The following is a 12,986-nucleotide window of genomic DNA, read 5'->3' as shown; positions in this document are numbered from 1 at the left end:
GGCACGGTTGGTCGGTGGCAGGGTCGCGTGCGTGTGTGTGGTGGTTTGAGCCAATGTTCCATTTGTCCATAACTCCTCCCCTCTACAAACTTGGGGTGCCCCTTGGAGCCCAACCCAAGTTAGTACACCAAGAGCTTATATACATACACAAACTCTTAAAGTTTCAATGTGGGACAAGCCTAACAAGGAAACCCATATTTACTTTTTTTAAATGTCCATTCCACAAATCCGAAAATGACGTCAAGTTCCCATTCACTTATAAATGGTTTTGACGAACCGTCTTTACCACGTGACTTACCATGCAGCAAGGAACACGTCACCTCTTCGGACCCGCCCCAAAAGACGTTTGGAACCCACTCAAAATTGGGCTCAAAGTTGGCCCAAAATAAGCCTATAAAACCCATTATTTCCAACATTAATATCTATCAACATTTATTCTCTACTTTTCTATCCACTTTCTTTACTTTTCTACATATTTTTTTTATAAAAAATAAAAAGTGTACTTATTTAGAACATCCCAAACCAATAAAATAAAAAAAAACTTATCAACAAATAAAAGTGAGGTTGAATGGGTACGGCAGAGAAGTAATTGGTTAGTTTGAGGCACTGTTTATGTGATATTTTAATGATATTGTAATTGGTAAAGGAAGTGTGATTTATAAATTTGTGTTGAATAATTAAAAGATATAAGGAGATATGATGAATTATAATTGATATGAGATATGACCATATGAAACTCCAAAACCAACCAATAATTTTTTCATATATCGGCAGCAGGTGCAAGGACGGATCTAGAACCTAGACTTTGTGTAAAAGAACATGTAATTAAGAAAAAATTGTAAATTTTTTTAAAACATGATGATACTACTGGTCCCTGAGGAATAGGTCAGGCTGATCCACGCTTTCCACATCGTTGTTCGATCGCTGGGCCTACTGAGAAACCTGCACAAGAGTCCAACGGGGAACGGGAGTCCCCCCAGTGAACCCTCCGATGAGTAAGTCAGAGAAGAGAGACTAATAGAATATAGAGATAGGATGGTGATAAGGAACTTAACCTTCTCCTTGTCTTAGAAACCTGCTTATATTCTTTGCTCATCATTTCCTTGTCCACTCCAACCTGCTATGTTGGCCAAAAGTCTATGTTCTAGCTTGCCTTGTTCATGGTGAGGCTGTTCTGTTCCGACGTGAAGGGGTTATCATAATAAATGCTGCAAGGAACCTCATTAATGGCTGATGTGTGGTGCAATAACTCTGCAGGATCTTTGTCTGCTTATGTGGCTGGTTCTTCTCTTGATAAGTGTTTAGATGTCATTGATTCTTGGTGCAACGTTGGGTTCCAAGGATGTTGGGCTTTAGTGTTTGAATCATGCATTGGGCTTTAAGTGGTGGGCCAAAAACCCCTACGAGCCCAGCATCTATGTCATTAGTCCCCCATTCCCCAGTGCAGCTTCAGTCCAACGAAGGGAATAAGGAAGAAGACGAGAGTTGTGGGTGGGCGAGTGAGAGAAGACCGACTGGAAGGAGGGCCGATTGTGAAGGATGACCAGGTGAGAAGGTTGACTCTGAGGAGGGCCGACCGCGAAGAGTGACCAAGTGAGAAGGCCGACTGCGGGGAGGGCTGACCGCGAAGGGTGACCAAGTGAGAAGGCCGACTGGGAGGAGGGCCGACCGCGAAGGGTGACCGAGTGAGAAAGGGAAACGGCAGTGCGCGGGGCTCGAGGCGCGACGTGGCACGTGATGATGTGAAGTGGAATAGACAGGGAAGGGGAAAAGAGTACTGGATCGTGGTTGTACACGTGGCACAATCCCGTAATAAGGGAGGTGACGCATTGGCAGGAAACGAATGAATAGGCTAATATAGGACGTTGGTGAGGCGAGGGCGGAAGTTTTTGAAAATTTTTAAACTAGTGAAATTTAATCTTGACCCTTGGAATATAGGCAAACCATGGGCATTTGGAGTTATTCGCTTCACCTACCTTATTGCAAAAAACCAACACATCCCAGAGGTGAACTCATTTGTTTCGTGTGACACGCCTCTGTAACACTTTGCGAACCTCTTTGTGCCAGCGTCCGAAGCGATACGCAGACACGCAGGAGGAATGGCTCAAGATGAAGTGCCAGCCGCAAGGCTTGACTCATTGGGAGATGACGACACAGTGGAGTTTGCAGAACAGTATTGAATGGAGCGGAGAGAGGAGAGGGGAGTTGGGCAAGTGGCGTGGGCTCGTCCGACGACGATGATCGCAGCCGCTAGGCCAATTAGCTAAGTGGAGCTGGACCACTGGCACACCAAGGCCGACAGATCTACATTTACGGGGGATGAGTTAGAGGAGTGTAGACGTCCCCGAACGCCCCGGGAGGAACGAGCTCCCGTTCTGTTCATTTGGGGTCACTACAGCTCAGGTCTCTCAAATTGTCACGGTTCTTAATCTGAACAAAAGAGTCCAAATTCGACAAATCGTTTTGAGAAAACAGATTTTTAGAAAAGAAGTGCCAAACATGGACTGCTTTGCCAGATACAGAGTCGCCACCTAAATATTTTATTTTGGGAAATTTAGGAAACCCTGACTCGTTTGCCTAAGGCCACGTGTCCGTCATCACCAAAGTTGCCTCGGCTCGGGAACTTGGGTACGATTGGGGAAGGTCACTTCGTGAGCACCCCCGCTCGCCCGATCAAAGATCGGCCTCTACTAACCATGATATCTATTTTTGAAAACATTGTGTGTTCTTATTCCGGTTATTAGCCTAGATTACTATGTGATGCGCACAGCATACAAGTATAGACTGGGTCGCCTGGATTGGAACAAAACTTTTCATGTTTGTCTTTGAAAGATGGTTTGCTACTCGCAAGTAGGCTTAAAATGTAGATTTTGCCACCCTCGGGTGGGCTTAGAAAAGATGGTTTTGCCACTATCTAGTGGGCTTAAAACAAACATTTGATTGAATTGTCCCAATCCAACTAACCCAACCTTCACCCACAGGCATTCAAGCAGTTATATCACATAAGCAATTAGCCTCATGGTAAGCATGCTTTTCATGGCAGTCACTCACACGCATGCAAGGATGCTAAAGCATAAAACTCACCGAGTACTCCAAGCCAAAAAAAGAAGCTAATTAGAAATCTATGCATGATCCTAATTATACAGAAATGCCTAATGCAACACATGAAAAAATGCAAACTATAGCAGGCTCGGCTATTCTAAACATGGCATATGAAATGCTACAGCTAACACGTATTCAACTTGGAATTGAAAATACGATGCAGTTAGTATGATGCGCCGAGCCCGGTGCATGCAAAACAGATGAATGAATGCAAACATGCTATCATACTGTATGCTAATTGAAATATGGCCTAATCTAACCATCATAAGCAGGTAAATAAAAGGGAAGAAAGACGTAAGGTTGGAAGACATACATCACACTCACCCACACTTATTACAATTATGCCCTCGCGCAGAAGGTCCGAAAGAATAATACAGTCCCAAATAATACAGTCCAAATATATACAAATTCCTAATTAATTTACAAATTAACTAAGAAAATAAATAAACTAGCATGCAAGCCAAGGACTGCCTTGACTCCATTCCGGATGATGAATGATGCATGCCCGGGTTGCCTTTGCGCGGAAATCCATGACGATGCCCCAATTAGCCTCTGTTTGCACCTGTTCTTGAAATGCGTGCCAAGCCTCGGAAGACTGCTAGTTCTTGATTTGCTGCAACAGAGAGCAGGAAAGGGGCATAGCAATCTATTTTCACATATGTATGCATGTCTCGATCCTCGTGGCACCAATCACGCATCTCGATGCATGATGGCCGAGGAGTCGAATTGCACAACTCAATATGAAATGAATGCACGTATAAACAAAACAAAACCTAACTCCATCATGGATAATCCAGAGTGTCGGTGACTGGGGAATTGAGACACATTCCGTCACTCGGAGTACGAAATGCACCTCGTTTCCTGTGCCCGGGCTAACTCCTATCCCGAACACGATGCAATATGCATGATATGCATGAAATGCAACTAAGATACAGTCCTAACATACACAATGTTATGGAATGGCATACACGCTACACGAGATAATACACAACCGAGCATACACAATGCTATAGATGAAATGGCATACGCAATGCAATAATGGGCTTACACCAACATGAGAGAGCCTCAGCCACACTCACATAGGAGGCCATCAGATGAAAACAAGATAACTCGAAATGTGTGCACGCGTGCACGCAAACCAAGGACCGACCCTTAGGCACCGAAATGCCACTCTAATGAGACATGGCAAAGACATGGAATATGATATGCAAACATGCAAAAATCAGTAGCAAAATGAGGGGCAAAACAGCCCCGAAACAAGGCGAAATGACACCCGATGCATGGAATTTCTCCCGAAATGCAAAACTAGGTACATGAAATGGCTTACAGCTATACAAAGCATGCATAATTGGTACATAGAATGAAAAGACAGAAGCAAGGCAGCCCCAAAATAAGCATTTTTACAGTTCAAAGAATGGCCAAACAGTAAGCACAAGTGGGACTAAATTATCATACAAAAATGGCTCCGCAAGGGAGGCAATGAAGCAAGTGGTAGATGCAAAGCCCAAACAGAAAAAGACTCTTCTACAACACTGAAGAGGGACCACAAATATGACTACTTACAGTTTATGGAAACCCCCAAAACAATATGCAAGTATGCTCAACATGCCATGCAAGATAGGGCCCAAAAGGGGTCAAAACACAAAGTATACAAAAGATTCATCAAAAAGCCAAAGACCCTTAATGAAACATGACAAGGGGGTCAAAATATGGCCACTTTAAGTTCGGATCAAGGTCCAAAAACAGAGACACAATAGGCTAATACATCATGCAAAAATGGGGACCAAAGAGGGGTATAATGACAAGTGGCACATGGAGGTCCCAAACAGTGATGAGCCCTTCTTCAATGTTGAAGAAGGGCTCAAAATAAGCTCACTTACAGTTTACATCATGCTCCAAAACAGATCACACATAGGCCAAAAATACATTGCAAGATTATGGCATACAAGAAGGATAATGAAGCAAGTGCAAGATGGGGACCTCAAATGACAAAAGTCCCTTAATGAAACATGAAATATAGCTCAAATAAAGGGTACTTTCAGTTTTGGCCGGAGCTCAAAACAGCAAGAAAACTAACTAGAAAAATGTTGCAAAATTAAGCTCAAAAAGAGGGAATTGATGTTTATCCTTGAAGACCAACCCTTGATTGCTTCTTGGCTTGAGAAGTGATGCTTCCTAACTGCTGGAAAGCTCCCCAAGTTGCTGGAAATGGATTAGTGGTGGTGATGCTAGCTAGTGGTGTGAAAATGGGGTAGGGTTTGGGTGTTTTTTGAAGGAAATGGATGAGATGGAGGGAGATATGCATGCAAGAGCCTAAGGCAATTTTTTTTCAACCCTTGGGACAGAGCTGGAGGCCAGGTATATAGCCCAAAATGGGGGGAAAATGGAGGGAAAAGTGGGGGGAAAATGGATCAAGTTTTCCCCCCAAAAGTTGTCCCCCGGATACAGGTTTTTTGGGGGGAAACAGATACACAGCTGTAATGTACACATCCTGAGAAGCAAGGCCGGCCACTTTTTGGAGCTGCAAGTAGCCGGCCGGCCACCCCCCATGGCCGGCTGGCCAAGGGTCAAAAAGGCCAAGTGAGATTAATGGTCGGCCACCACAAATTAGTGTCCTCCCAAGTGCCCTCAACACAACCCTATGGTTCAAAATTGGAAAAAGTGACCCAAGAGGGAGAACAACCCACTTTTAGGAGGGGTTCAAAAGGGTCAAGCAACATTAGTGGCCGACCACTAACTTTTAGGGTCCTCCCATGTGTGTACATCACAAATATGTGGTTAAAAGTTCAGGAAAATGGCCCAAGGGTCTTCAACATTGGCTCGGAAGTGAGAAAAACGGGCGTCGGAGGGCGCCGGAGGATATATAACTGGTTGCTGAAACAATTGCTGGCCTCCCACCCTTCTACGGCCTTCCTGGTGATAAAACAGAGGTACCTGCCAAAAATGAACGAAAACCGATGCAAAACGAATGTTCGGGGGCCAGAACGCGCAGTTCGGGGCCCCGAAAACTGCCTGTTAAGCACCGAAAGTGGCATTCGACCACGAAGTGGGTCTCTCAGATCTTAGTGTCCCTCAAAAGGGAGCAAATAAGAAGTATGCCAAAAATCGAAGCAAATGGAGGTGGTTAAGCGGTCCCGAACCGAGGCACACGGCCAACGGCTCCAAAAAATCGGGAACCGGGCTCCGAAATGGGCAAAATGGCCTACAACCACAAAATGTAGCCCACAGCCACTGAGAGATGGTCTACGGGACCTCTCCCTCCCCTCAGGAAAAGAAACAGAGAAAATCGAGTCTGGTTCGCAAACCGAGGCAAGGCACAGAAGAGGGTTCGGAAATCCGGAGGCAGGGCTCACGGCTAAGACTCTGAAACTTCTGAATGAGCACATTATGCACTATCACCAAGCGCTCAACTGGTGACGTCTGAGTCTCAAGGTCGGTCAAAAATGGGGTGTCTACAAGGAGGTACGGAAGAAGTACCAGATTCCTGTGGAAATAGAGCTGAGGCAGCCCACATCAAAGGAGAGGGCATCGGATGCACGGCTGATAGAATTCACATTATATGAGGAGGCACTGTGGGGGGGGTTGAGGCTACCACTCTCTCAAATAGTAGTGGACGTTCTGAATAAGCTGAAGGTGGCGCTAGGGCAGTTGATGTCGAACGCTTGGAAAATACTGATGACTTGCACAGTTTCATGGCCATGAGCGACCGGAGGGGTGTAGACGTGCCCTTGGGCTTTGCTACTACAGTTCGGACTCAAATGTCACGGTTCTGAATCTAATCCCGCAAAGTGCAATGCGAGACCGATAAATCACCAAAGAGTCTAAATCCGGCAAATCGTTTTGGAAAATTGATTTTTAAGAAAGAAGTGCCAAACATGGACTACTTTGCCAGATACAGAGTCGCCACCTAAATATTTTATTTTGGAAGAATTTAGGAAACCCTGACTCGTGCCTAAGGCCACGTGTCCGTCATCACCAAAGTTGCCTCGGCTCGAGAACTTGGGTACGATTGGGGAATGTCATCTATGAGCACCCCTGCTCGCCCGATCAAAGATCGGCCTGTACTAAGCATGATATCTTGTTTTTGAAAACACATGCGTTCTTATTCTGGTTAATTAGCTAGAATTACTATGTGATGCGCATAGCAAAAAAAGTATAGACTAGATCGCCTAATTTGGAACAAAAGCATTGCTTATCCGTTTGTTTGAAAAATAGTTTGAAGTTTGCTACTCGCAAGTAGGCTAAAATGCGGATTTTAATGAATTGTTTCAATTCAAGTAATTCAACCTTCACCCACAGGCATTTAGGCAGTTATATCACATAAGCAATTAGCCTCATGGCAAGCATGCTGTCATGTTAACACTTATACACATGCAAGATGCTAAAGCATAAACACTCACAGTGTACTCTGAGCCAAAACAACAACTAGTTAGTAATCAATGCATGATCCTAGTTTATGTTAAGATGACTAATGCAACACATGCAAAATGCAGCTAGAAATAAGCTCGGCTATTCTAAAATGGCATATGGGATACAACTTGATAATCATGTATTCAAGTAGGAATTGAAATACAATGCAGTTAGTATGATGCGCTGAGCCCGATGCATGCAATACAGATGAATGAATGCAAACATTCATAGCATAAGGATGCTAATCAAAACATGACCTAAAACTAACCATCGTAAGCGGTTAAGTAAAAGGGAGAAAGACGTGGGGTTGGAAGACATTCGCACACTCATGCACACTTATTACAAAATTCGCCCTCTCGACGGAGGGTCCGAAAGAATAATACAAATCATCTAATTAACTAACTAACAAGCTAATTAATTAATTACACAACCAAATCGAAATAAATAACTATTCTAAGTTATTAAAACACTGAAATGGCCTCAAGACGAGGGATGAATGCGTGCTCGAACGGCTTCACTCGGAAATCCATCGCCATGCTTCATGTTGCCTCTGTTTGCACTGCTCTGTACCTCTGAAAATTGTGCCAACTTCTGTGACACTTCTAAACCACCTTGTGGGCATGCTGTGAGGCCATCGGCCAAAAGATAAGGCCATCGGCCAAGGTAAGCTGGTTATCGACCACTAATAAGGCTCTTGACCAAATGTTTGTTGCCGATCGGCACTAAACATGGTCGATCGACCATCTCTTCCTGCAGAATACTGTGTTGCTGCAGCAGAGGACAAACAGAGCATGGCAATACATTTACAAGACAATATTTGTACAACCATACCCCTTATCATGTTTGAGACTCAAAGGAGTGTAGTTCTCGACCCTCGGACCACCAATCACGCATTTCGATGCATGATGGCTAAAGAGGCCAAGTATGCAATTTAATGTCAAATGAAATGCACAAAACACATTAGGGGCCCCAACCTCTATCATGCTTGATCTAAAGGCAAGGGAATGCACACAATGCAATGCACACAATGCAATACAACCTAAGCATGCAAGCAAGCATGCAAACAACTCAAGCATGATACAAATCTAATGCAATATGAGCATGCAAGCATGCAATATGCAATAGGCATACAACCTAAATATGCAAACATGTATAGCATGCAACAACATGTAAAATGAAACAAGCATGCAACAACATGGTAAGATGGACTTAAACCAAAATGGGCAACTCTCAAACATGCCCAAATCAGTGGCCAAAATGATGAAACCAAGGCATGAAATACACATACAAACATGCATGCTAATTAGCCTAAAGACTAAGGCATAAAAGGACAACTCTTAAGCACACTTAAAAGAGATGAATATAGACACGTGACAAACATGTTAAGCTCTGAAATCATGCAAGGGATGATGCCAAATCAACCAAACTACACAAGTAAAGCATGCAAGAAAGCTTAAAGCTTGAAGCTAGCCAAATGACTCAAACCATGGCCACACAAGGCAAGCCCCAAAGGGCCAAGGGGACCTAAAACAGTCCCAAGGTAGGTCCAAACAAGACCGAAAACAAGCTCAAAACTAGCCAACACAAGCCAGAACACAATACCAAAAGCATGAGGCATGTAAGGCTACAAGAAGGGGTGTTACACTACACCTATCAAAACCAAACATGGTATGACTTAAGCCAATAAAATCAGAGTTATGGCATGTTAAAACAAGACCAAAAACACATTAAAATGGCATCCTAGAGGCCCAAACATGGAGGCATGGTCCATTCATGAGGCATAAAACATCAACTCTTTAAAGCATTAAAGGAGTGACAAATGCAAGTATATGAGCATGAAACATGGACTGAAATAACATAACAAATGATGCCAAATCATTGAAATGGTCCAAGTAAAGCATGCTAGTGAATTGGACACTCAAAGCTAACAAGCTAGAATGCATGGTGGCTATACAAAGCATGGCATACATGGTTAAAACGACTCAAATCAGAGCTTTAGCAAATTATAACAAGGCTAAAAGCTTCATGGAGTTGAGCCAAAATCATGCTAGAAACATGGCTTAAAGCATGATGTATGTTAAGGCAAATGAAATGATTGCAAGGCAAGTACATGATGCATGCAAGAAGCCATTAAACCAACCTTAGACAGAGGTAAAACATGGCAAAATAACACCAAATACTTGCTGAAATGGAGTTAAAACAAGCTAAGCATACCAGCTACCAACATAAGCCATTTATGCAAGCATTCAAGACAACAAGGAGATGGGATGACCCTCTCCTTTTTGAGACCTTAAAACACCATCCCCTCTGGATTTCAGTGGTGAGAAGGCCAAAATAAGGTGACCTCAAAGCTTAAAAATAAAGCACAAGAACAACGCCGAACAAGGCCTAAGAAGGGGGAAACAACCCCAAACACAGAAATGACCTTAATCAAAGATCTAAAGCATGCAAAAATAGAACTTATTGTAGTTTATAGTTAAGCTTAAAACAATAAGCAAGAAGGGCTAAAAGCTTGAGCAAGAATGGGGTATCTAAAGCAAGAATGCTCACCCTTGAAGAACACTTCCAAGAACACCACTCCAGCAACTTTTCCAAGCTTAAACCACTCCAAGAACTTTGAAATCAACCTCAAAGGACTTCAGCTCCAAGAGGATGGTGTTCTAGTGTGTGTTTGTGTACAATAGTAAGACAATACTACACTTTAGAGTACAAAACAAGATCAAACAAGGTAAGATAGATGCAAAACTAAATCTATCACTCTAACTTAATTTTTCTGAACCCTTGAGAAGGGAGGAGGAGCTCCCTTCTTATAGGAATTCAATTCCAAGGCTTCTAGGAAAAGCTAAGCAAAGGGTGCAAATCCCTCCATACACGTGTATGGAGGGGGTCAATTGTGCATGCCAGCTGTGCTAGCTGGCATAAAATATCTGCATAAAGCAGATGAACAGGGCTCGGCCAGAAAATATGGCCGATCGACTAAAAAGAGTGTTGATCGGCCAATACTTTTGGCCGATGGCAAGAAAACCAGGCCGATGGGTTGAGGGGATGGCAAACAAGCCACCCTCTTCCCTCAGAAGCAAAAACACAAGTGTTTGGTCCACAACCAAGCACAAAACAGATAAGTTGAGAGATCTTGAGGCAAGGCGAGCGGCCGAGACCTCCGGGAACTCAAAACGAACACGAGCATGAATGATCATCGAGTGTTCAAACGATGACGTCCAAGTCTAGAGGACAGTCAAAAATGGGGTGTCTATAGGGGGCGGCTATGACGGTGGAGGAATTCTTCTCCTGCTACAAAGCCTCCGGTCAACAAGAAATGTGGGTGACTTTGCAGGCGGTGGCGGATCGAGGTTTAGTGGCAGGCTTGCCATCTTTGGTGAAGAGGTGGAGGCCAAGATGGTTTTATGTATCAGTGAACGGTGGGGGAGGAGTTCGCACAACGTAGAAAATCCCCACAAAGTCGGTGGGGCCAAGGTTGGATGCGGAGGCTAAAAACAGGGTGAAGGGGTGGAGGGAGAATGAGGGGGTGAGGTAGGATGACCTGATCCTACCTTCAACCTTGTTTGCCTTGAGACTAAGGCCGCAGCCAACAGAAGAGGATCCGGCAAGTGAAGAGCTGAAGGGGCAGAGATAGGTGGAGGAGGCGGAAGAACGGAGGGTGTTTGCCAAGGCGGACAAGTACAAGGAGACACAATTGGGGCCTGCACCGAAATTGGTGATGAAGGAGCGGGTCCGACCGTATCCCAAACCATTGGGAGACAAAGATGTAATGGGCTTTGCCCTACTGCCGCCCCCAGTGGACCCACTGAAGGAGAGGGGCAAATAGGAGGTGGAGGCAGTGTTGAAGAAAATGAAGAAGAAGAGGGTGGCAGCGGAGGGGAGTAAGTAGGCCCCTGTTGCGAAGAAGATGAAGGTTGGGAGGGCGGAGGAGGCTCCAGAAAGGGAAACTGCCCAAGTGGAGAAAGAAGATATGGGCGCGAGTGTCCAAATGCTGAAAGAAAACATAGGCGCAAGCACCCAAACGGTGGCAACAGTGGGGCCTGTGGTAGAAGTGTCGCCTAGTCCTGGTGAAAGGAAGTCTGGAGTTAGCAAACCAGAGATGAGCGTCGCGTTAAAGATCACCATGTACCATGCGCGCGCTCTAGCAGGCTGGTCGGTAGAAGAAGGGAGGAAGCCAGGGTCGCAGCCGATCGCTTCGTTAGAGTGGTGGAGGATGTGGCCGTGCAGTCGATGGCGCGGTTGACGGAGGCTGACCTCCTGTAGGGGTTTTGCTCAGCCCAGATAGAGGTAGTGACCCTGGCAATTGCCTTAATGAATAAAGCAGCGCGCGCGAAGGTGGAAGTAGAGCCGCCAAGGACCCAGCTGGAAAAGGTGAAGATGTAACTGTAAAACCTAAGGGTTGAGACAGCGGGCTGGAGGAGGGCCGCTCGGAGTGCCTGCGCAAAGGGGCTGGAGTATGCGCAAAGGGCAAAGAACATGGAAGTATTGGTATTGGTGTAGAGCCACTCCACAGAGCGAGTTGGTACCGAGCTCCTTGCAACCAAATCAGAGCTGGAAACGGAGCGCCACAAGATGGTATCGCTAGAGTTCGAGTTGGCAGGCAAGAAGAGAAAGCTAGAGCAGGTTCAGCAAGCTTACACCACCGCAAATGAGAGGTGAGAGGAGGCCATGACCAACAACGAAGAGCTACGTGACCAGGCGGTCAAGGACAAAGAAGAGGTAGATGGTCGGATCACGGAGTTGGAGAAGGCCCTGGTAGAAGAGAGGGCCAAATTGGCATTTGAAAGGGCGGCGTACCCCGACTTGTGTATGGCGGCCATAGAGCAATTCAAGGGGTCCGCCAACTTCCAGATGGCCATTGATGCGGCTGTCACCAGTAGCTTGGCGAAGGAGGGGGATGTGGGGGCTGGGCCGTCGGGAGCGGCCGCTAGAGGTAGGAGTGAAGAGGAAGTGATCCAAAGCTTCCAACAGTCTGCCTTCTATAAGCACGAGATGAGCTAGTTCTGGGACAGCGGCTGGATGACTTTCAAGTATAAGGCGCAAGCGTTGTTCCTGGACGTGGACTTCAGCCTCGTGAAGGTAGGAGAAGACAACGTCGCCCAGACCCCCTTGGACGAGGGGATTGAAGAGGAAGATCTTGCCTCCAGTAAGGAAGAGTGATCTTTGTAACTAAGTGTAAAAATTTTGTGTTTGTTTGTTTTGCTTCTTTTTTTTATATGTAATTTCTGTAACGAATTGTGTGAAAGCGTAAGTTTGTGAATAAAACAACGAGTTTTCTTTTGTATTATTGTTGTCGTTATGCTTCTGAGTTGTAAATTTGGAATAATGAAAATGGCTGAGCAGAATAAAAAAATAGGTGTAAAAATGAAACTTGTGTGTGAATTGTGAAACTTGTAAGTAAATTGTGATGTAAAAATGGTCAAAATGGGCAATCAGGTTGACTTGTATGGATGACTAGTGAAAATGTTAAAAAT

Source organism: Camellia sinensis, chromosome 10 (assembly GCF_055761805.1).
Source record: "Camellia sinensis isolate YWXY chromosome 10, ASM5576180v1, whole genome shotgun sequence".
NCBI lineage: Eukaryota > Viridiplantae > Streptophyta > Magnoliopsida > Ericales > Theaceae > Camellia > Camellia sinensis.
Note: the sequence above shows the minus strand (reverse complement) of the source record.